Raw genomic sequence first — 24,165 nt, 5'->3', positions numbered from 1 at the left:
AAACCAATTAGTCTCTTTCCAAGGTTTGTAAAATTAGGGTTGACATTAGATTATATGATCTCCAGGGTCACTTTGAATTTCATATTACCAGTATTCAATTTGCATAATCTTGAACATTGCTTATTGTTTAGTTTCTTTCTTTTCTTGTCTACAAAGAAACTTAGAAATGCACAGGTTACTTTCAGCAACCTTCTTGAAACTGATAAGCTAACGTGACCTTAAAAACTTTTCAAACATATCCAAGCCTCAGGTCCCTCACTAGCAAAGTCAGAATATTAATATATGCTTCTCAGAGATGAAAGAGCCAGAGGAAATAATTTAGGCAAGACCTGGCACATACGAAGTACTCGATAAATTATAGTTATTATTAAATTAGTTAATAGATTTTTTAGAAGGATGAAATAAGATACAGTGTTGAGTACATAGAAAGCTCCCAAATATGGGAGCTAATCTTATTGGCTTATTATTGTTATTATTTTAAACCATACTCATTATCTCATTTACATTCATTAAATTCATTACAAACTCCTAAGATGAATTTTTAGTATATATTAAGAATTAGACTCAGAGAAGATAAGCTATTGTTTAAGATCATACAGCTTCCCCCATACAAAAAAAAAAAAAAAAACCCCAAAAAACAAAAAACTAAAATAGAAGTAGTAATAAGGAAAATGTTGAGTTTAGAAAGCATATGACACACCAACACCAACAATTATTAAAATACACCATCAGCTTGGCTAATCAACCTTTGTCTCTGGAGGACCTGAGTTCTGCATGTAATCACAGGATGTGAAGGCATGTGAATGTTATTTCCTTCACTCCTTCAACGCATTCCTAACCACTGCATACCAGGCACTGCGCTGCTTATGGTGGGGACATAGAGAGAACAGGTTTCCATGAAGCTGAAAGTCTAGCAAAGGAGAAACTTAATAGACAAATTATTACCCCCAAATTGCCACTTGGATCCAAGAGAAGGTATGTTTGTTAAAATAGGGGGATTTGGACAACAAATGAAAGAATTTTTACGTGAGGAAGTGACAACTGAGAAACCAAATTCTGGGGAATAAATAGGAATTGTTTGGGTGAAGTGAGGTGCTGAGTTAGGCACTCCAATCTGAGAGAAGCACACACAGGAGAGAACATTTTGTATCCTAGCAATAGGAAATCATGACTAGAGCAAGAAGGCAAAAGTCAGAGTCATGTGAAAAGAAACTGAGAAAATAAGGGTCTGGAGGAAGTCAGAGTATAAAATCCTGTGTCTCTTGTTACTTAGTCTTTATCATAAAAGCAACAAGAAACTACCAAAGGCTTAACTTGCTCGGAATACAATCAGATTTATATTTTGTAATGTACAGAATGGCTATGTTGGGAAGAACCGAATGTCATGTATAATTTTGTTGTTCAAGGGGATAGCTCCAACTATTCCTATATTTGACCTAGTAAGGGATAGGGCTATAACATATAGAAGAAGGAACTACCCATGTCAAAATTCTTCTCCCATCATTGGGCCTTCTTATGACCCTGATAATATAATGAAAATAAGATCATTATAGTTAACCAATTCTTTAATTAACCTGATGTATGGCAGGATATCCTCAAGTTTGTTTCAGAGGAGATCCCAATGCCACAATCTTTTCCAATAGCTGCACTGCCATCACATCATTCATTTATTCTTTCATTCATTTATGTATTCAGCAAATATATACTGAGAATCTATTATATCCACAATGTTCTAGGTCATCAGAGTTCATCAATACATAAGAGACAAAAAACTTTTCCTTCAGGTAACTTATCTCTTCATGAGAGTAAGGAGACAATAAATAAATAAAAAAGGTAGATCTCAGATTACAAATCTGTCAGATTATGATTAGTGCTCTGAAAAAACATAGAGGAATGCCAGAGAGGAAATTTTCCATAAGAGAAAACATCACTGAAAAGATGCTATCTAAGCAAAGACCTGGAGGTGGATATCTCAGGGAGGGGGAGTGCATTTAAGGAGGATATACAGCACATGAAAAGGCTCTGGGTTGGGAAGATGTTATGGAACCTTCAAAGAGGCTGGTGTGTCTGGAGCAGAATGAATGAAACAGAAGATATAAAATGAAGTTAGAAAGATAATGGGGGTGGGGGCCAGATTGTGCAGGATCTTAGAGATCATTCTTAGAGCTTTAGATCTTATGATTTATATGCAAAACCATGGGAGATCTGTGAGTAGAGGGGTAACGTCAGGAACAGAATTTAATATCACAACACCAATTACTCTGGCTGCTGGAGAGAGAAGAGATGGAAATAAGAAAAGAATGGAAGAAAGACCATTAGTTAGAAGGTGATTGATATAATCCAGGTAAGAGAAAATGGTTCCTTGAATCAGAACAATGGAACAATGGAAGGAAAAAGAGCTGTCAGGTGTTGGGTATATTCTGTAGACAGAACCAAAAGGACTTGGCCATATATCAGACATGAAAGGGAGGATAAAGAAAAATGACTATAAGACCTTTGACAATGAGCAATTAAGCAAATAGAGTTTCCGTCCAGGAAGGGAAAAGATGATGTAAGAGCAGGTTTTCAGGGAAGAGCTGGAGTTTGATTTGGACTTCTTAAGTCTGTTTTATCTATTAGATATCAAAGTGGTGATTTGAATTGGCAATTGGATTTACGAATCTGGAGTTCAGAGGAGACAAGCCTGTCCTGGAGATCAGACCCTGGAGACCATCAGGGTTGCCACTAATTGAGATCACCGAGGAGATGAATGTAAACAAAGAAAGGTCCTAAGTCTGAGCACTAAGTCGTTCAGTGTCTTAATAATTAGGGGGATGAGGAAGAATAAGCAAAGAAGAGTATGGACTGGTTGCCAGTTCTAAAGGAAAATAGAGACTGTTTTACCTTGAATTCAGTTGAAGAACTTACATCAAGAAGGAGTGAGCAACTAAGTTAAAAATGATAGATCAAAGAAGGTAAGAGCAGAGAATCAACCAACCACATCCTTCAGGTAGTGGTACACAGCAGGGAGAAAGACTTTTGAAATTTGTCCCTCAGAGCATCTGTTTCTTTCTGGAGTTTTGTGACTCCAACCATTCCAGAATTACCACAAGAATCACAAGAATGATTATGCCTTCCTGTGTGTGCTCCCCAGTCCAACAACCAAACATCAAATATGCATTATTTGCCTTTCTCTTATCTACACTACTAATCAAAATGGGTTATAACTATCCTTAAGCAAGAATATCTACAGCCCCAATCCTTGAGATAAGATTCTTCTTTTTCTTTTTCTTAGAGTGAAGAAGATAGTCATTATGATTAAAAAAAATAACAAACTATTGCATTTTAGGGGAAAATATCAGATTCATAGTTCTAATGCCATAAAAACACAGAGGCAGTAATATAAATCCTGTACTGTTCAAGCTCAAGATCCAGCCAAGTTTATTCTAATTGTGTTTGAATATTCTCCGTTCTAAGCAAGTTAAACAAAAGAGTGAACTTTAACAAAATAGCATTAAGGAGGGCACGTGATATAATGAGCACTGGGTGTTCTATGCAACTGATGCATAACTGAACTCTACATCTGAAAGTAATTATAGATTATATGTCAATTAATTGAATTTAAATAAAATAAGAAAAAAAACCAAACAAAAAATACCAAAAAAAAAGGGGGTTAAAAAAATAAGATGCCTGCTTCTTTGCATTCAAATGAGATGTCTTAGTTACATAAATGGAAGATGCTGAGAATCTTCCACATGAGGACAAGCACAGGGTAACTGCATTTGCAGGGGAGCCCATTCTTGCCTCTCCATTGAGATTTGGTTGTCTTTTTTTTTCTGCAGTCAGGTTGCTTGATCCATATCTCCGATCAGCCCACATTCTGATTCAAACTTTGAGGATTGTTTCTTAACAAACATGCACTCTAGGGGCGCCTGGGTGGCACAGCGGTTAAGCGTCTGCCTTCGGCTCAGGGCGTGATCCTGGCGTTGTGGGATCGAGCCCCACATCAGGCTCTTCCGCTATGAGCCTGCTTCTTCCTCTCCCACTCCCCCTGCTTGTGTTCCCTCTTTCGCTGGCTGTCTCTATCTCTGTCAAATAAATAAGTAAAATCTTTAAAAAAAAATGCACTCTAATTTCCTCATGAGGAAAATGGGATGACATGTTACCTACTTCAATAGGACTTTACAAGGATAAAATATATGCAAAGCATGTTGAGTAAGGCTTGGCCTAAGAAGTGGCTTGTTGGAAGAGGACCCAGAAATATGCTGGGGCGGTTAATGAGGCAGGAAGGTGGATGGAAAGATGATGGTAGATAGGAAGAAGGAAAATCTGCTGGTCTAAAGTCATCCCTGAGCTCTACCCTGGCACTTCATCACACGCATCTGTCTTTGGTCCTTGCTAATGAGCATCTGGATGTCATCTTTATCCACTTCACAGTCACAGAGAAATACTTTAAGACAGGGATACCTCAAAGACTAGGGTTTGCCTATGTAATAGGTGGGAATGGGAATTTAAAATATCAAAGTGTTAAATGATTTCAAAGGTGACCTTCATTCTCCGTATTCACCCTTCAGGGTAACGGAGAGGTTCCGTGAAGGTCCTCCCTCTCAACCTATTTACTGCTCCAGCCTCTGAAACAGATCCCCCCTACTTTGGTATGAAGAGCTCAGCAGATGAGGGCCTCATAAATAAATGTTCCAAATCTTGTTAGGCATCAAACAAACAAGATCAGACACTAAGAAGTTAATGGGACGAGAAAAAAGGCCTTTGAGGAAATGAGTCTCACAGCCAGGGGAACTTGCATCTGTATTTCTTAAGTTTCCAGAGCTTTGTGGCCTCAGGCAAGTTACTGAACTTTTACCATGAAGTTTTCCCATTTGTGAAAGTGACATAATTTTATCTACATCTTAAGATTGCTCTATGACTTAAATTGAATATCTTTAAATGCTCAGTAAGTGCTCTATCCATATATCCTTTTTACGACTTGCATTTGAATGACTCCTGCTTATAACTAGCCCAGTCACTTGATTGAAAAGCACCTGGAAAGTAAAGACCATCTCTTACTTATATTTGCCTCTTAATTAGTTCACAGTTCGATGTTTGCTCAAAATAAGTCAGACATGCTTTTTAAATAAAATCAAACATTTGCTATTGGATATTGACATATATAGACATACAACTAAAATCATTTTACTTTATTCTTAGATTACAGTTGGCTGCAGATTAATTTTAATAAATCCTGTCACTTAAAAAAATGTCATCCTGGGGCGCCTGGGTGGCACAGCGGTTAAGCGTCTGCCTTCGGCTCAGGGCGTGATCCCGGTGTTCTGGGATCGAGCCCCACATCAGGCTCCTCCGCTGTGAGCCTGCTTCTTCCTCTCCCACTCCCCCTGCTTGTGTTCCCTCTCTCGCTGGCTGTCTCTATCTCTGTCAAATAAATAAATAAAATCTTTAAAAAAAAAAAATGTCATCCTTGCCCTAATTCAAGATTGCATTGGATCTGGCTTGCTGCTCACCAGGACAGTCCAGGAACTGGCAATACTCAGTAAAATACTGACACTAACTAGGAGGGCTCATTGGCAAATTATTGGGTCCAAAAGGTATAGCAATCTTAACTTGCATGACAGTCAAAAATAAGGAATCTGGGAGGACATTGGGGTATAAAAAGTGGAGCAAGAACAGTACTAACTAATCTGGTATAGCAGTGACTTGAAAGCTCATAGGGGTGGCTTGTGCTAATGTGCCCTAAGACCTCATCTACAGAATTATGATTTAGGGGTTTCACTGCAGCCTTGGTGGGGTGGTAGGAAGAGCAACTCAGGGCTCTTCGACTTTTTGGGAACCAAGACCTACCTTTTATTTTCTCACAGGTATGAGTACAAAGCACTTAGCCTAAAGGACTCATTTCCCTTTTCTCAGCTACCTTGGCCCTATCAGCATCCTGGGGTAACTTCAAAAAAAAAAAAAAAAAGGGAGAAGAATCTCGGGTGATTTTTCAAGAGTCACAGAACATTAAATAAATATGAAGTTCAAATAAGACACTGGAAGAAAACCTCAGAGAAGGGTATGAGGACAAATAAAACACAATCATCTGAATTAGGGCACTCTTCATGAGTTTTAGAAAAGCATAATTTAGAAGAACAAGCAGTACCGTGGCATACCTTGTCAAGATTGATTTAACCCAAACATGAAAGTGAATCTGCAGAACAGATGGTGCTCTACCCAGCTGAGGCTAACTCAACCGCAGCTGGGTTTATAGTTAAGATAAACATGGCTTCAGCTAAAAGGTCAGGGCTGCAGAAGGTGAGCGGAATCTAATAGGGTTTGCAGCGAGTGCAACATACTGTCAGTCTTTCGTCTCAAAGTGAGGTTTTTTCTCAAAACCATTCAACAACCTTGTACATGGAATAAATATTATTAAATTTCAGACATTTTTATCTACATAGAAACCTATATATCCCTTGCTAACATTTTAAACTAATATCATTAAGTTTTTCCTCAGCAAATTATTAGGTAAATATAATGAGATTATATTAGTAACTGTTTTCTATTCATCTCGTGTTGTGATTAGTTCAAATATATTAAATAAATAAACTCTTTAAATCCGTAACATACCTTTAAATAGGGGAGCCAAGTTTTTTATCACCTTTGTACACACAGAGTCACAGAGAGGTCAAATTGTCATCCAAGGTCATGTAATAGGATAAATCTCAGCTCTGTTGAATCTTTCAACAAAGGGTACAATCCATACTATTACTATAATTTAAAAGGATTTCTTTAATTTTTCCCAAGACGACTACTCTTTGAGAGAGTGATTTCTTTTTTTTTTTTTTTAAAGATTTTATTTATTTATTCGACAGAGATAGAGACAGCCAGCGAGAGAGGGAACACAAGCAAGGGTAGTGGGAGAGGAAGAAGCAGGCTCATAGCGGAAGAGTGATGTGGGGCTCGATCCCACAACACCAGGATCACGCCCTGAGCCGAAGGCAGACACTTAACCGCTGTGCCACCCAGGAGCCCCGAGAGAGTGATTTCTTTCTTTATATTTATTGTTCCAACAATCATGGTATGGTATGGCTATTACTTCACAGATACTCTCTAAATGTCCTAATAAGTGTGTGTGTATGTGTGTGTGCATGTGTGTGTGTGTCGAAAAGGAGAAAACTGTGTTCTAAAACTAAAACAGAAAATTATTATCTCTTTATTACACATTTGTGCTATCTTCATGAGGGTCTCATAAGTCACTTTCAATAATGAGAAAATAAGAACCTTAACCCAGCGAGATACTTTATCTGAAAAGATAAGGGAACTAGCTTATTTGTAGTAAGGGTAGTATCTGTTGGATAAGCTTTTTGTCAAGGTTGAAAATATTTTTCATTTTTAAAAATTTTACATTCCCAAAATTCAAGGGAATAAATAATTTCCAAATGAGGCTATAGATAGAGATGTAATATCTGAAAAGACTGCTGGTCCAGCAAGATGGAGAACACAATCAAATGTAGTTTTCAATATATAACTATTGTGCTGTTAAAATCTGGAAAGGTTAAATTTAGATAGTTGAGGAAAACAGTGAAAAGTTCTTAGGTCAGAGACTTGACAAACAACACAAGAACTCTTTAGGGCTATCTCAGGCATTATCTGTGGTATTAAGCATAGCTCCTTTCCTTCCTTGCTATAAATTCTTTGGTAGCTGAGGTCTTACCTCTCTTTACCTCTAATTCTGGATACAGAAGATTTAACTTAAGGAGTGACCCACTCTCCTTTACTGGATCCTGTGGCTCTCTCAGCATCCTTAGGTAACTTCAAAAAATATAGAATCATCTCAGGAGATTTTTGGAGCCACACAGTGTGCAGTATAAAATGAGAATCTCACGGCACACCCTTCCAAGATTCTCTCAAAGTATATGAGCCATGTTTCATTAATTTCCCAAATCCTTGACCAATTCAGATTTGATTTATTCGGTGTCTTTATATCATTGTCATCACAAACTCTATCTTCACAACAATCATCAAAAATATAATTTATCAAAAAGTATCTTGTGCTTGAAGTTTCAGTGGTCATTTTACATCAAATATGTAATCAAATCCTCTGCAATAACTTAAATGCGTGCACTATTGTTTCCGTTTAACAGCTAAGCAAACTGAGGCTTTGAGCGATTAGGTGACGTGTCCAGGTTTACAACAGTAACAGGAACCAAAGCTTGGATGACACCAGGCAGTTTTACTGAAGAGTCAATGCCCTATTACCACTAGTACAAACTATGTTACATAGCTAAGTGATCTAAGTTTAGATGGACAGTTACCATGTTTCAGGCACTGATCTAAGTCCATTACACATATTAACTTATTTAATACCTTCCCCAAATATGGTGAGATAAATCTAGTGCTCTCGTTTTACAGGTGAGGAAATAGAGGCACAAGAGAAAACAAATTACTTTTCCAAGTTCCCACTGTTAGTAAGTTGAGACAGGATTCATGTTCAGACTATTTCCAAAGCCCATGGATCAGTTCAACCATCACTGAATAGGTCATAGTTATAGATAACACTGTAGGTTTTATGCCAAGACATTAGATTTGAGACTCAGTGAAGTAAAGAGCTCATAGAAGAGGGGCCCTTTGTGATGTCTGCCTCAGATCCCAGTGCAGATAAAGAACATCCCTTCAGGCGGGTCTTAGCTGCATACACAGATAAGTATCCAGGAGAGCACGGCCTCAAACACCACAGAATCTAGTCCTCACATTCAAGGGACTTATGAGGAATAGAATATAGAATTTTCTGAAGATACAAAGATTCCATAATACATCATCATATTCCTAATGTAGGTGATCCTCCCCACACATGGTTCTCCGCTTACAGAAGGCACTCTCGGTAAGTCGATTCCAGTTGAGGAATACATACGACTTACACACGAACTCCACAGGATGACAGTGGCCATGCGGAACGTTCTGTAGAGTGGTCATCTGTGGCCTGGCTGGGGAAGAGCCCTGTGAGGCTTGCCACAGGCACAGGGAGTGCGTGCGGTAGGAGAGGGAGCTAGAGGAGTGGCTAGTCCCGTGATGCACATCACCATCTCTTCAGTGTCAAGACTGCCAAAATCACTAATGTTCCAGATTCTTTGCACAGGGTTGGTACCATTTAATTCTCTACCATCTGTCTCTAACGAGTAGCTCCATGAACCTCTTAATTCTTTTACTAGTCCACTTCAGAGAAATTCCCTAACCCAGAAATCTTCCCACTGGAATTTCCATATACTTTATTCTGGTTTCCAGCCCAAGGAACACAGCTCAAATCCTACTATTTCTAAGGGCAAGATGATTGAATCATCAAATTAGGAGCTCTGGTTAGGTAGAGTCTTCTAGATTTACTCAAATGAGTTCCTGCCTTCCATTTCATCCCCTGATGGGCACCAGAACTGGCTTTGAAGCTGACCCAAAGAAGAAATCTAATAGTCATCTGTGCTACTAGAAATATTGGTCTATCAATATAAAACGTTTCCTGCATTGGAAGTGTGTGTTTTTGTGTGTGTGCATGTGTGTGTGTGTGCACATGACAGCCACAGTGCACATGCCTTAATGTTAAAGACAGATAGATGATGATAAATACATAGGTAGGTAGACAGATAGATAGATAGATATGAAGAAATAGAAAGAATTAACTAATAAGGAATTGTAGGGCTAGGGTAGACTCAGCAAAGCAGAGAAGAATATGAAAGAGAACTAATATTGAATTCCCATCATGTATAAAATAAAATATGTGCTAGATTCTTTATCTACTGTGCTCAATGATCACAGCAATACTGTGAAATCAGAGGTCAAGAGCATGGTCACTGGAGTCAAATTGCTTCGGTTTAAATCCTTCCTCCAATACTTGCTAGTGCTTTGACTTTGAAGATATGAATTAACCTCATTGTGTCTCAGTTTCCTCCTCTGGAAAATGTGGATAATAATGCTACTATCTCGTGGGTTATTAATTTCTTAGAACAATGTCTGGTCCATAACAGGCATTATATGAATATTAGTTACTGATTTTATTACACCGAACTTAGCCAGTAGATATCAGACAGAAAGTGGTGATGAATCCTGATCTACTTCCAAAAGAACTAAATCTATAATGATCCAAGAACATTCCTCAAAATTAAACTAAGTTTTTATTATTTTCTTTTATGTTATCCACTGTTAATTTAACAAGTATCAGTGAGCACTGACTATGTACTAGGCACTTGGAGTATACCAGTGAACAAAAAGACACATAGATCCCTACCCTTTTAGAGATAATACTCTAGCTGAGGTCTAGGGAAGGCAGACAGTAAACAATAATCATAATAAGTAAAATACATATTATATTGGAAAAGAGATAATTTTTATAGAAAAAAAAAAACCAGTAGAGCAAGTTGATAGTAGAGCAGGTAAGATGCAGGTAGAAATTTTAAACAGTACAACGGAGATAAATAAGTAAATGAGGACACTTTTTTACTTTAAACTTATTGGCAAGTAGTAAGTGCCCCAGGTGGTAACTGTTAAGCTTAACAAACCACTGAAGAAATTAGGATGTCTGTCTGTTACAATAGTTTGGAATAAACAAACCTGAACTTGAATACTGTTGCCAGAAGGTAACTAGCCTATGGCCTTGGGCAAGTCCTGTACACCTCCATTCCCTCACCTGTAAGGGGGATAATAACATCCACACGGCAGAGTTGCTAAGACGAAATAGGATAATAAGTGAGGTGATTTTCTCCATGCTTACTAAGTGTTCTCTAGCTGGCCACAGTGAAAGACAGCCATGGCCCTCCGCACCATGCTCGAGATGGGACGTAGGGACCTCGGGTTCACAGTATTTAAAGCCCTAGTGCCTTGTGACTGAGGATGTTATTTTGCTTTGCCCGTGGATGAAAAGGCATGAGGTGGTTTTAGCTCCTGGGCAGGGATCAGAGCTTGGAAGCCAGGTTAATTCTCCTGCAGAAAGAGCTTACTGTGGCCACCATCACAGACCCACAAGCTTGGCATTTCAGAGCATGCACCCAAGACTAGAAGCCATGGACAGAGCCCTTCTCTTGGCACACAGATCTGCGTTCCTGAGTTCAGGCTTTGTTTTCAAGTAAAAGCCTATGCCACTAGGGACTGGTTTGCTCATGGCCCCATCTTCCACTAACCTGAGAGAAGTGGATGTGTCCTAAATTTTCCTCTGGAAAAAAGCACAACCTAAGTTCTATGGAGAAAAATAGAATAAATGAATTTTGTTCATATAAAATCTGAAATATATGTCCTGTGTGCTCACGGTGTGGGGAGATTGGGCACTAATGGTTTCCTATTGCAAGTTCTCTAACGAAAATATAAAGCCCCTCTTTCACCTGGGGATATAAACTACAGCGAATAAATGGTATTGGATTGGTTTGCGTGCTCTACTCAGGATAGAGAAGAGTAGACCTTCGAATGATTTTGCACTTGTATTCTTTATTACTAAGCTGCAGAGTAGTTAATTCCCGACTGAAACTGAATATTTATTTGTTATAAGGTAGGTCATCCAGATCCTAGTCCCCTGTCAAATTTCCCTTTTGATTTAGATTTTAATTAAGTTTCTTTAGGAGTCTCTATCTTACCCTAGGTATTTGAATCAAAGTACCTTTCATTTATTTGTATTAGGTCTTCAGAGTTTCTCCCCTACAAGACACAATTGTAGACTGGGGGAGAATAGCTAGCATGCAATGTATCTGATAAGTAGAGACTCTGGAAATCAAGCAGGATGTCCCCACCATATGTGGTGTGTTAAGTTCCTCCAGCAAGAGAGATACTTACGTGTTGTGTTGTCGTGTGTAATTAAAGGCTATGTATTTCAGGAGAGTGGGTGGCAGACAAAACCTTACATCTGTTAAGCAGCCGCTCTATGTCCCAGGCATTAGGCTAGGCACTTTATACATGTAATTCATTCACTCCAGTGAAATAAGCCATATTAGCCTCGTGTCACATTTGCAAGGTTAAATGTTAGATCAGAGATGCTACCATTTCACAGAACTGGAAACAGCTTATCCTGGGTTTTAAACTAGTTTGGCCAGCCCCCCAAAACTCTCCTCCTCGCACTACACAGGGATAAATCTGGTATTATTTGATTCATGTATGTATTTTTCAATCAAAACATTAAATATAATGGAGCCCACTTTTTCTTTGTAAAAGACAGGAACTTAGCTGCAATGCATTCGAGACTCAGGCAGAACACACAGTGCATGTGAGCGCACGTAACACCCGCCTGCCACTCATGCGACGCTAAGTCATCCCATGTCCTAGGTTTTAATTTCTCATCAATTATACGGCAACCCTCTAACGTAATATATCTTTTAAGATCATTTTTCCTTCTTTTTTTTTATCGTGATAAAATAAATACACATGACATAAAATTAATCATTTTTACCACTTGAAGTATGAATTCAGTGGCATCAAGTACATGCACAATGTTCTATGCAACCATCACCACCATCCAGTTCCAGAACTTTTTCACTGACCCCAAAAGGAACCTTTTTGCCCATTTACCAGTCACTCACTTGCTCTTCCCTTAGTCCCTGAAAACCACTAATCTGCTGTCTCTATGGATTTGCATATTCTGGGTATTTCGTGCAAATGGAATCACATTTAATGAGCCTTTTGTGACTGGCTTCTTTCACTTAGTATAATCTTTTCAAGGTTCGTCTCTGTTCTAGCCCAGATCAATACTTCATCCCTTTTTATTGGTGAATAATATTCCATCATATGGCTATACCATTTATGTTTACCCATTCATCGGTTGGTAGTCGTTGAAGGGGGGGAAGAGAAACTATACATTAAATGTATAAATCAATTAGAAGAGGCAACCACGTCTTCAGAGCGTTAAAATATGGCAAAACGTGCATCTTAAAATGGAAGATCGGTATCACTTACTGAAAAACAGTCTATTTGAGCTGTGTTGCTTTCTGTGTTATTTTACGGGGTTGAATCAGAGACTATATTTAGTGGCTGTTCTAATATATTTTTGTTTATTGGTTAAACAGCAATGTCTTTGTTTTCATGTAAAAAATCATTAGGGAAAAAGAGCTAGCAACTAAACGAGCCAAATTTCTGCTTACCTGACACCTGTTATGCGGTTTCATAAATTCCAGGAAAGCCATATATGTCCATTCCAGATGCCAGAAAAGTGCTGATTTAGTTTGAGTTCCTGCTGTGAAATATAAAAATTATAGGAAATTAAAATGTGCATCCTGTTGATGAATGCTCAAAGCAGCATTATTTATGATAGCCCTAAACTGGAAACAACACACATAGCCATCCATCCACAGGCGAACGGATAAACAAGCTGCAGGAATAGCTACCATTATCACTCAGCAATAAAAACGATTGAGCTATTGAGACATACAACAGCATGAATGGATCCTAAAATAATTAGGTTGAATGAAAGAAGCCACATTTTTTAAAAAGTGCAGACTGTATGATTCCATTTCATGAAACTCCAGAAAATGCAAACTAATCTATACTGACCAAAAGCAAGTCAGTGATTGTTAGGTAAGATGAGAGGGGAGGGCCTAGGGGGAGGAACTAGAAAAGAGAACAAGAAAGCTCTGGGATATGAGGGTTATGTTTATTCTCTTGATTGTGGTCTGGTTTCACAAGAGTACACACGTGAAAATTTATAAAATTGTATATTTTAAGCATGTACAGTTTATTTTATCTCAATTAGACCTTAATAAAGCTGTCTTTAAAAATACACAAGTAACTAAAAAATAAATACATAAATAAATACAGGTCCCAAACTTATGGCTGTGAATGACTTTTCATCCAGATAAAATGTGAAACAAACTCTTACTATTAGCAAAAAGAAAGGACAAGATAGCCAGCAATTAGCATTTATTTTATTTATTTTGTTACTGAAGTATGGTTGACACACAATAGCAATTAGTATTTTTAATATGAGGCACCAAAACCCATCCTATTGGCTATGCAGAGGGAAAGAATTTCAGGTATATAATAGTGATTTGGTAATGAATAGGAGCCTAGGGTTAGGCTCCCAATTTTTAACCTTATCAAAGATATCCATGCACTCCATTTCTCCATGAGAATTTTCTAAAAACTTATAGGACAAGTGGGTCTATCTTACTATCATCAGCAGGTTAAAGCTAGCAAGGATACCCATGCCGAAAACAGTCCTACTGTTATGCTACTCTTGGTCAGCTAGACATACCACAAACTGGGCTAACTCAGCAGTGAATACTGACTATTCGGTTGATGCCGATTCTTTGGGGACAGAATGAGTAGGTGGGAAATGCATAATCCATTTATGTACATGAAGAAAGATGTTCAACAAAACAAGTGAACACTGAACGTGGGCCTAATCTAAGCAAGATCGGTTTTACCCAATCTAAGTCAACTATGCAGATTTTAGAAATAACCAGAGGGCTTCCTTAGCATAGGACTTTGGAAAGAACAGAGAACCATTTACTGAGGATGAAGACACTATGCTGAGAATCATGTTAATCGTGCAGAGTGCTAGACAACCAGCTTTCGACCATGTTCGACGTGCTTCTACCCTCATCTCCAGTTTTCCTTCACCTAGAAAACTGGATTTGTAACACAGAGAGCTAAGAATATATATCTGACCCATTTTAAAAGCATTTGGTATCCCGCTGGTGTGGATACTCTGGGCCTAGTTGCTCTTACGATGTCTGCTCCTTGCATTAGGGCATTTCCTGTCAATCCCCAGAATGGCTGTGTGCTGCGAGAGCAGTTTGTTCAACTTGAGTGTTTCAGTTTTGTCTTTTAGGATCAGCATCAATTTTCCATCCCTGACCTATGTCCTCATTCTTTTTCAATACTCCCTTGCATGCACACACGCGCACACACACAGACATACACACACATCACTTCAGTAGGAATAGCCACTTTTTGCTTTAAGTCTTGCTGAAAACCCATTGCCTGTTGGGCAGAAACATGGAAGCATCGATGCCACGATACCTACTCGTACAGCTCCATTTCCTGTTGCCCTGGCAATATTAGCTCAGGGAGTTACCACTTCATCCCCTCATGCCTAACATCGTGTGAGTTTCACAAGCTGAACTACATCTTGGAGGTCTGGGCACTGTGTCCATGTGTATCTCACGTGGAGTAATCTTCTCCCAGTGCTGGATCCCGACATTCTAATCATGTCTCAGTAATAGAAAGAAAGTGTGCTCCATCCTACAACATGTTTCAAATGAAATTTTTAAAACCCACATCATGCAAAAGACATAATGAACAGAAAATATTATCTAGGATTTCCGAGGTCTCTGCCTTTTGATTTCCATGTGCTTTGGTAATTGGAAGGTGGAACAGATGGTGACAATCTCATTGAATATGGTGTGCCCATTATAATAGCCCGTGCTGCCAGGCAATTCTTCACAAGCAAAGGATGCATTAAAAGGGACTGGGGATTTCAAAACCTGAAGATGAGCTCTGTGGGATGGGCAATTATGCAGGGGGTAGAGTGGGTGGTTTATGGCCCTTAGATGCACCTGCTTTGTGAAACTGGCAACACCTGTTGCAAGCCGTGGCAGCGGGNGCTTAGAAAATCTTCCCGATCTTTTCCCAGTGGAGCCCTCTAATTCTGGCCCTACCTGAGGAGGAAGAAAACCAACTCCCCACTATGTGTATGCCTCCTATTTGGAAAAAAGGAGCCAGGGCCACCTCTGGCAGCCCTGTACAAAGCATGAATGGAAGTGGCTTTGTTCTAATTGGATTACTTTCAGGATCAGGCAACAGGTAGTTGTTGAAATCACCCAGGTCTCCACATCTACTGTCTTCACTGCAAAACTCCTGGCCAATTATTACAGAAAATGCAGTACCTTAAAATGAGATTCATTTCATAATTCATAAAATGCCACAGGTGAATGGAAATCAAGGTGCTTGTAAATACTATGCCTCTGTACATTTTCCAGTTTGCTAGGAGTCTTACGGAGACTTAATTAAGCATTCTTGGGTTCTCCTTGATAAGGTGGTATTTTCTATCAATTTATAGGTTTGAATTTGCAAGACAAGCAATCAAGAGGCTAGTAATCTCCTTCTGGGTGTTTTGCACATAATTGGAATAAGCAGAAAGAGAGGAGAGGTGGCAGCAGGTTTGGCGAAGAAACACTGTCATTTTCCCTACCAAAGGAAACAGTACTGTACTCTTAAAACAAAAGCCTTCTCTGCTCCCCATTGAACATTTGCTTGAAACTTATTTGTGTTGCTTACATGTTTCTGTTAGATATAAGCTGTGGTTCTCTGCAGTTTTTTCAGCCTGTCTTTTCTTAATGGAATCACATCTTCCTTTTCAATTTTATAGCCAAGCTTACATGATGTCTCCTTTTTAATTAGAACCAGGCAGCAATTGCTTAATATTATTTTCTGATTACAAAAATTGTGCATGCTTATTAAATAAAATGGGACCACCAGGGAAAAGAAAACACAGAAAAGCAAGAATTTGTAGTAGTCTGTCCACGTTAACATTTTGGTGTATTTTTCCAGTTTTGTTTCCTATACAAAGGTTTCCAAAAACATTTTAAAATAATTATAGAGATATAATTCTGTGTGCTTTATTCTGTAACCGGTAACACACACTTTGTGAATGAATTTTTAAATTGTTGAATAATATTCTATTGGTTAGATATTATCCATTCTCTGAAAAAACATTCATTGTATTTTTGAACATTCAAGAGGTTTTTAAGTGTTCCCATATTACAAATAATACTCTGATGGAGAGTTTTGTGTATCAGACCTTTCTATAACACAATTATTTATTTAGAAAAAATGTCAAATTTAGACTTTATATTTTCAAAAATGGTGCAATTTTATACCCCATTAGCAGCTTATGAAAGCTCTTATGGATATTACAAGGTTTATTTTTTTAATGTTTACTGATTTGATAAGCAAAAACGGTATCTCGTTTTCATTTGCATTTTTTTGATTACTAGCGAGGTTATTTTTCCACTTGTTTTTAATTGAATTTCCTCTGTTATGAATTGTCCAAGTCTTTTGCATATTTATCTGTTAGGGGCCTTCTATTCTCTCCCTTGCATGAGTGCTCTCTTCTATAGAAATATGCTGTCATATGTGATGCATTGTTGTTCCCTAATTTGTTGCCTGCCTTTTAAATTTGGTTATTAAATTTAAATTTGGCTAGTTAAATGCTGGTCTTTTCTTTTGCACTTATTCTGTAGCTTTTAAGCTTAGAATGTCCCCACGGACATCAATATTCAGAAGCTCCACAGTTGAGGAAAAGATTATATGAATTCTTTTTATGTATTTAACCCTTAATCCATCCACGGTTTATATTTTTTATAAACTGTAGAAAACATCATGGATTAATTCTTCCCCAAGTGTTGTTAATCATAGTCCCAACACCAGTTCCTGAATAACCTTTCTCTTTGTCACTGGCTGGGAATGGTTCTGTAAAACACACACACACACACACCATGAAGATAATTTATTGCTATTCCTTTTGCACAGTGAGGTTGCCCCAGCATGAAGGATTATTGCCTTAAATTCAGATGTTACTAGGGCTGAGAGTCTTGTCAGAGTGCTCTCTGAGCTGAGACGGGCCTGCTCAATGCCCCCTGAATGAATGATACCAGAGCTCACCGTTTCCCCTCGGGCCCTGCTAGTAGAAGTGTTCACTACCCAACTCCCTTGGATCAGTTTCCTAATCTCTGCAGTGTCATTTCTGTGTCCACCCATCCACTCTCAATTTTCAACAACATTTGCCTCAGAAGTGGCAACATACTCTCCAAATGAGCCTCTGTCCAAACCAAAGCAATGGCTCAGTGACTAAAAAACACCCAAGGCAGACTGCCTTCCAACTCCTGCCAGGAAGAGAGCCAAGACTAATTATTTTCCCCTTCTCCCATCAAAATCAGTATCTGTTTGTTATTCCCATAGGGAGGATCACACTCTCTACTTAGCCAAGAAGCCACTAATCTATCAAACCAAACTCCTTCAAGTCTGACACTAAATATACCATCAGAGGCCACTCTGCCTGACCTATTAGCTTCCCGTGGCTGCCATAACAAATTTCCCCCAGCCACAAACCTCAGTGACCTAAAACAAAACAAATGTATTCTCTTATGGTTCTGGAAGTTAGAAATCTGAACTAGGTTTCAGGGGGCTAAATTCAGGCGTCAAAAAGGCTGTTTCTCTTTTAGGTCTAGGGAAAAATGTATTTTTCTTTTCCCACCTTCCAGAAGCCACCTGCAGTCTTTGGTTCATAGTCCCTTACTCCATTTTCAAAGTCACCTGCCTACAATCTTCAGTTCTCGGACCCTTCTTCCTCTCAGTTTTACTTATAAGGATCCTTGAGAGGACACTGAGTCCACCTCCACGATCCAGGATAATCTCCTATGGAGATCCTTTATCCCATCTTAAAGTCCCTTTTGTCATGAAAAGCAACATATTCACAGGTTCCAGGGATTGGGAAGTGGGCTCATATTTAGAGTTAACTATGTTGCCTACAGCTCCAAAGTCAGTCTGAGGAAGCAATCACCCACCCCATAGACGTGGAGATTTCGGGTCAGACACAGGTCAGCGTGTTAATAATCAAGTATATATGTGTGTACGGGGGTGCCCATTTTATTCTTTCATTAAATTTTTCCTTACAAGATAGAAGAGTGTTTAACGACTAATCGCTAATAACGGAATGTCCTGTTTATTCCCAGACTCTAAATCTTTCTGTGTAGCAAGTTACTTAATACTCCATGCCTCAATTTTCTCATGTACGAAATGGTAAAAATAGTAGCACCTTTGTCATAGAGGGGCTGTATCCATAAAGTCATTCGTTCATGTAGAAAGCTTAGAAAAATGCCTAATCAACAGAAAATACTCAGAAAGTTAGCTTTTATGATTCTCATCCTCAGCATTACCATTACTCACTCATTTAATAATTAGTTTTCTAAGTCCCAGGTACTAAGCTATGTACTAGGATTCACATGCATTTTTCCCCCCAAACTCTCAAAATCTGGGAAAAGTGACAGGCACTTCAATAACTGAGTGGCAAGCCATACTTTACTAAAGCTAAACCATTTATAGACACACAGAAAACTGAGCACCCGGTCCTGAAGCCGTTGCACGGTGTGGCGTGTGTTTGGTGGGAAGCAGAGGGCACTGGCAGAGGAAATCTTCAGTGAAGATGTGCCATTTCAGTGATGAATGATAGGAGTTTGAAGAGTGAAGAATTTAATGCATGCTTCAATCTCTCGCGGCATAATCGGTTCCATCCTACATTGGCTTACAAAACACTTGTAATTTTTGGCCCCATCCCGATTCTAGATGCAGTGGGAAAGAGAAATCATATAAAAGAGAAGAGAATTGCTGTCACCAAGGAGACAAGGCTTACATACTCAAAACCTTGAAGACACATGTGCCTGCCTACTTACTTTGGGAATAATCAAAAGACAGACTGAAAGAACAAGATTTCATTTTCCCAGCGTACTAAAAGAACCGTAGTATACAAAGGAAGCCTTTCATTCTGTGGGTGAGGCTGAAATCCAGATTTGTCTGAATTTCTAGCTCTTAGATGGAAGACCTGAAATCAAGTCCTAGTCACGTGATGCTCGATCACGAGCTCTTTGGGCAAAATAAGGTGCCTTGGCTTTGAGCTATCATCTTTAACAAGCTTTCTTCAGTCCTGCCCACTTTTCACCAGCATAGTATATACCTGTGATGCAGCATCACTGCCTTGGTTAAGGATAAAGTACGTTTCTGATGTCCTAAGGAAGGATCTTTGCTTTCAATACTGAATTTTTTTATAATTAATAATTGACCATAAATACTAAATCATTGTAAGAAGTACAGGGCCTTTGCCCCTTGCTTCAAGATGTGTGTGCGTGTTCAAAGAATGAAACATTCATTCAGGCTCACCAAAGACTGGGGCTTTTCTTATCAGCACAGAGACTTAAAATGATTCAATAACTCACTCAAGCTTACATTATTAGCAAGTGGAAGAGCCAGGATTTGAACCTCTTTCTGCCTGTTTGAAGAATCTGTGAACTTACAACTTTAATATGCTGATTTATGAGTCTGTTTCCTAATTTAACAGGTTTCAAAGGTGAGTTGGGCATGGAGAGGAGAAAAAACATGGACTAAGAATTGTTGATTCTCTGAAAGAGTGGCTATTTTTCTCCCAGCAAGGTCCAGGATAGATGCCCTCCTTGGCCAAACCCAACTTAGGTCCTGTGAGAGACCAAGGAAAACAATGATTACTATGCTCTTCATTGACAGATTGCTTTTGATCTGCTCTCTAGACAGAGACAGCCGGAGAAACAGGGTTCTGACTGTCCAGTGAGCAAGAAATACAGTCACCCTATCATGCAGGAAATACAGTCACCCTATCATGCCCAATAGCTGACCTCTCAAATGCACTCACTTTGAGCACAAAGTGTTTTTTTGGTGTTTTTTTTTTTAAATCCCTAGCTATCCTGATAATTTGTGAGACACCATTCTTGTTACAGATGCTATATGGGATTTAAAGTTCACTTCTTTTCACTACCTCACTAATATTTTCCCAGAGAGGGCATACATAACAGTCGTATTCCGCATTATTTCATTTTATTTCTGTCTGCAGTGAATTCTGCTTTCTCCCCAAGTTCTTCTTTTTAATACTCTCTCTATTTGCTCTAGAAATTGTTTAAGAATAGTGGTAAACTCGGGGCACCTGGGTGGCTCAGTCGGTTGAGCGTTCAACTCTTGGCTTCAGCTCAGGTCGTGATCTCAGGGTCATGAGATCGAGCCCTGCACTAGACTCCATGCTCAGCAGGGAGTCGACTTGAGATTCCCGCTCTCCCTCTGCTCCTCCCTGCCACCCCTGCACATACACATTCTCTTTCTCTCTGTAAAATAAATAAATAAATCTTAAAAAAAAAAAAAGAATGGTGGTAAACTCTAGACTTAGAACTTTTCTTCTTAGAGAAGATAGATCATAACATCATCCTGTCTATACAGGTTAGAATTTTTATTATTACAGTTAAGGAAAGACCAAGGCAGTGGTGGTGTGCCTTCCAGTATTTGGAGGTCTGTCAAATGAAGAGGACAGATCTGCTGTTCCTAGGATTAGCAGCAAAATGGGCAGAGGATAGAGCCTTCGAGAAAATTGGGCAGGCAGAGCATATTAGGAGGAGGCAGATTTGAGGTCAAGACAAGGAAATATTTTTCATAAGTGGTGCTATTCTCCAACAAAATCCACTTCCACATGAGGTAATGAGCCTTTCATCATGGGGAGCATGCAAGCAGAGGAGGAAAGACTGCCTGCTGGGTATGTTATAGATAATATTCCTACATGGGTAAGAAATTAGAACAAGTGGCATCTAGGGTCCTTTCCAACTCAGATTATGAGTCTGTGTTGTAAAATATAGAGAGTAAAAAAAAGATATCTATATCGAAGATACAGCTAGCATATCCAAAATCCTTTATATAAGCACTCTGTTGCCTACAGGTGCTAAAAGAAAAAAAACTCCCTCAATTAAGGATTTGCTAATTAATAAATAAATGAACAATTGACAATTCTTTAAATGAAAGCTATCTTAGAAAGAAAGAACAGTGTTGAGAAAGGAGCCTTTCTTTTCTTCCTGTTTTCCTAACAATACAGCAAGGCAATTTATCAACAAACTTTTTTTTTTTTTTTTTAAATCCCCTTGTTCACTCCAGGAAGCCCCTGGAGACAGCAAACAGTGAAAAGGAAGGAGGCAAGTCTTGAGTAGTGTCTAAATTTACCAGACCAAATTCAGCGATTTTGGTAATAGCAAGTTCTTCACAGAAAAGCTTGAACATTTCGAAAGTTGGAAATGGATTCATCTCTCCCCACATTCTTAACACACAACCAGTTACACACTGTTGTATGGCAAAACTTAGTAGTTTAAAACAACACAGAATGGCTACAGGGGAGTGGGAGGTACAGGCTTGCTGTTATAGAATGCATAGGTCTCGGGGATACAAGGCACAGCGTAAGGAATATAGTCAGTGATACTGTTCATAGTGAGGGGGCTGCTCTTGTGGTGAACCCTGCATAATGTGTGAACTTGTGGAATCGCTCATTGTACTCCTGAAGCTAATGTAACATTGTGTGTCAACTATACTCAAAAAAAGACTCACTATTATTTAAGTCACCATGCAATTGGAATAGGGTTTAGCTGGACTTTCTCCCCGAGGTCAGCCCCCAGTCACCTGGGTGTGTCTGCTTATGCAGGTCAGCTGTGAATTTGTCACGGAGGCAAACGGCCAGGATTCTCTCATCATTCAGCAGGCTAGTCCTGGAGATGGTGGCAGGTTTCTAAAAGTAGTAAAAGACAGCAAGCCCCAAAGTACAAGCACTTTTCAAACCTCTGCTTTGTCACCTTTGCTATTATCTCCCTGAACAAAGCAAGCGTCTTGTGTTTCATGGTGTCTTCCCCAAAATTCATAGGTTGAAGTCCTAACTTCCAATACTTCAGAATGTGAACTTATTTGGAATTAAGTTTGTTGCCAGTGTAATCAGTTAAATTAAGATGAGGTCATATTGGAGCTTGTAGGGTGGGCACCCAATCCAACAGCACCTTAAAAATAGGACCTAATTCACTATGTCCTTATAAAAAGGGAAAATTCCGAGATAGACACACACACACAGGGAGAACACCTTGCAAAGACTGGAATCATGTTGCCACAAGCCAAGGAACTACCAGAAACTAGAAGACAGGCCTGGAACAGATCCTTTCTTGGCACCCTCAAAAGGAACATGGCCCTTCTGAGATCTTGATCTCAGACTTCTAACCACAGATTTGTGACACAATAAGTTCTGGTTCTCAGGCCACCCAGTCTGTGGTACTCTGGTATGGCAGCCCTCGCAGACCAGTACAGGAAGGCACATACCAAGTCCAGATCAGTATAGGACTGACCAAGAACATGGGTAGGTACAGGGAGGCATGAGCAAACCAGGACCAATTCTGCATTAATACACCACAGAGAGTTAAGAGGTAAATCTATAGAAGCCCATCCCTAGTATATTCAACTAATATGTGCTTGCAAATAGCTGGGTTTCATTTGTTTTTTTCTTTTAATTTTAGGGATCATTTTTTAAATTTAATGTTATTTCAGAATTCTGTAGATTATTTACATTGTCCCAGAATCAAATCCATAAAATGAAGTACATTCTAGAAATTTTAACTTTTATGGCCATTCTTATCTTGCGGGCATAAGTGATCTATACAGATCGCTAGCATACAGGAGACCTTTCCTTCTTTATACCTCCCTTTATTATAGCCCTTACCACAATGAATTGTAATTCTTGAATGTTTCTCTCTCCTTCCTAATCTTATAAGCTTTACAATGACAGAAGTCCTGTCTTAATTTTCTTGGTCTTTAATGCCCAGTTCAATTATTCATTCATTTAACTATTTTTAAGTTCAGAAAATGTTTATTTAGTACCTACAATGTGCTAGAAAATAATGATGAAGACAACTGACATGTTTCCTGGGCTTACAGGGCCTAAATTCTCACAGAAAAATCAGTCCTTAAAAGGACAGCTATAATAAAGTGTGGTGAATATTAGAGCAGAGGAAGAAAGTGCTCTATAAATGCTTGTTCAAATTAATGTTGTTTTGCTGCCAAAGCACTGCTTGGATAATTCTTATTATATTTACCTCTGGAAGGCTGAATAGGACTTGGAATAGAACTTGAAATTACTAGTGTAGCTGAACGTGGGCTTTCAAAATTTCCTAATTTTCCCCCCATCGAACTGACAACGACCAATCGCATAGTTGTCCTGAGGAGCGAGCTAGCCTGGGGACTGGAGAGCTTTTCAAATGACACTTTCTGTAGTGTTGCTTCACACGTCGGTCACATGTAAGCAGCAGAAAGAACCGTCGGATTCGATGGGGACAAGAGGCAAGAGTAATAAACATGGAAATTAACCAAGAAAAGCCAGCAGCATTCAACAGATTAAGTCTGTTTACTTCTTACAGGAGAAGCCCAGGTTCCTTTAGTCACAGAAGCTAATGGGAGCAGGAGCAAAGTAAGACTCTTCGATTATTCATGGACACACATCAGTAAAAAGCAATAATTGCATTTAGTTATAGGGATGCAGTGGGCTTCGAACACGGAACCAGATGTCTTTACAGAAACCTGTACAACCCCCAGAAGAAGATAGCATCAATGTCTAATTACCAGCCATTGCACCCGATCTGCATATCCTGA

Source organism: Ailuropoda melanoleuca, chromosome 16, assembly GCF_002007445.2.
Source record: "Ailuropoda melanoleuca isolate Jingjing chromosome 16, ASM200744v2, whole genome shotgun sequence".
Classification (NCBI taxonomy): domain Eukaryota; kingdom Metazoa; phylum Chordata; class Mammalia; order Carnivora; family Ursidae; genus Ailuropoda; species Ailuropoda melanoleuca.
The sequence above is the reverse complement of the archived record's forward strand: the minus strand, read 5'-3'. Positions refer to the sequence as shown.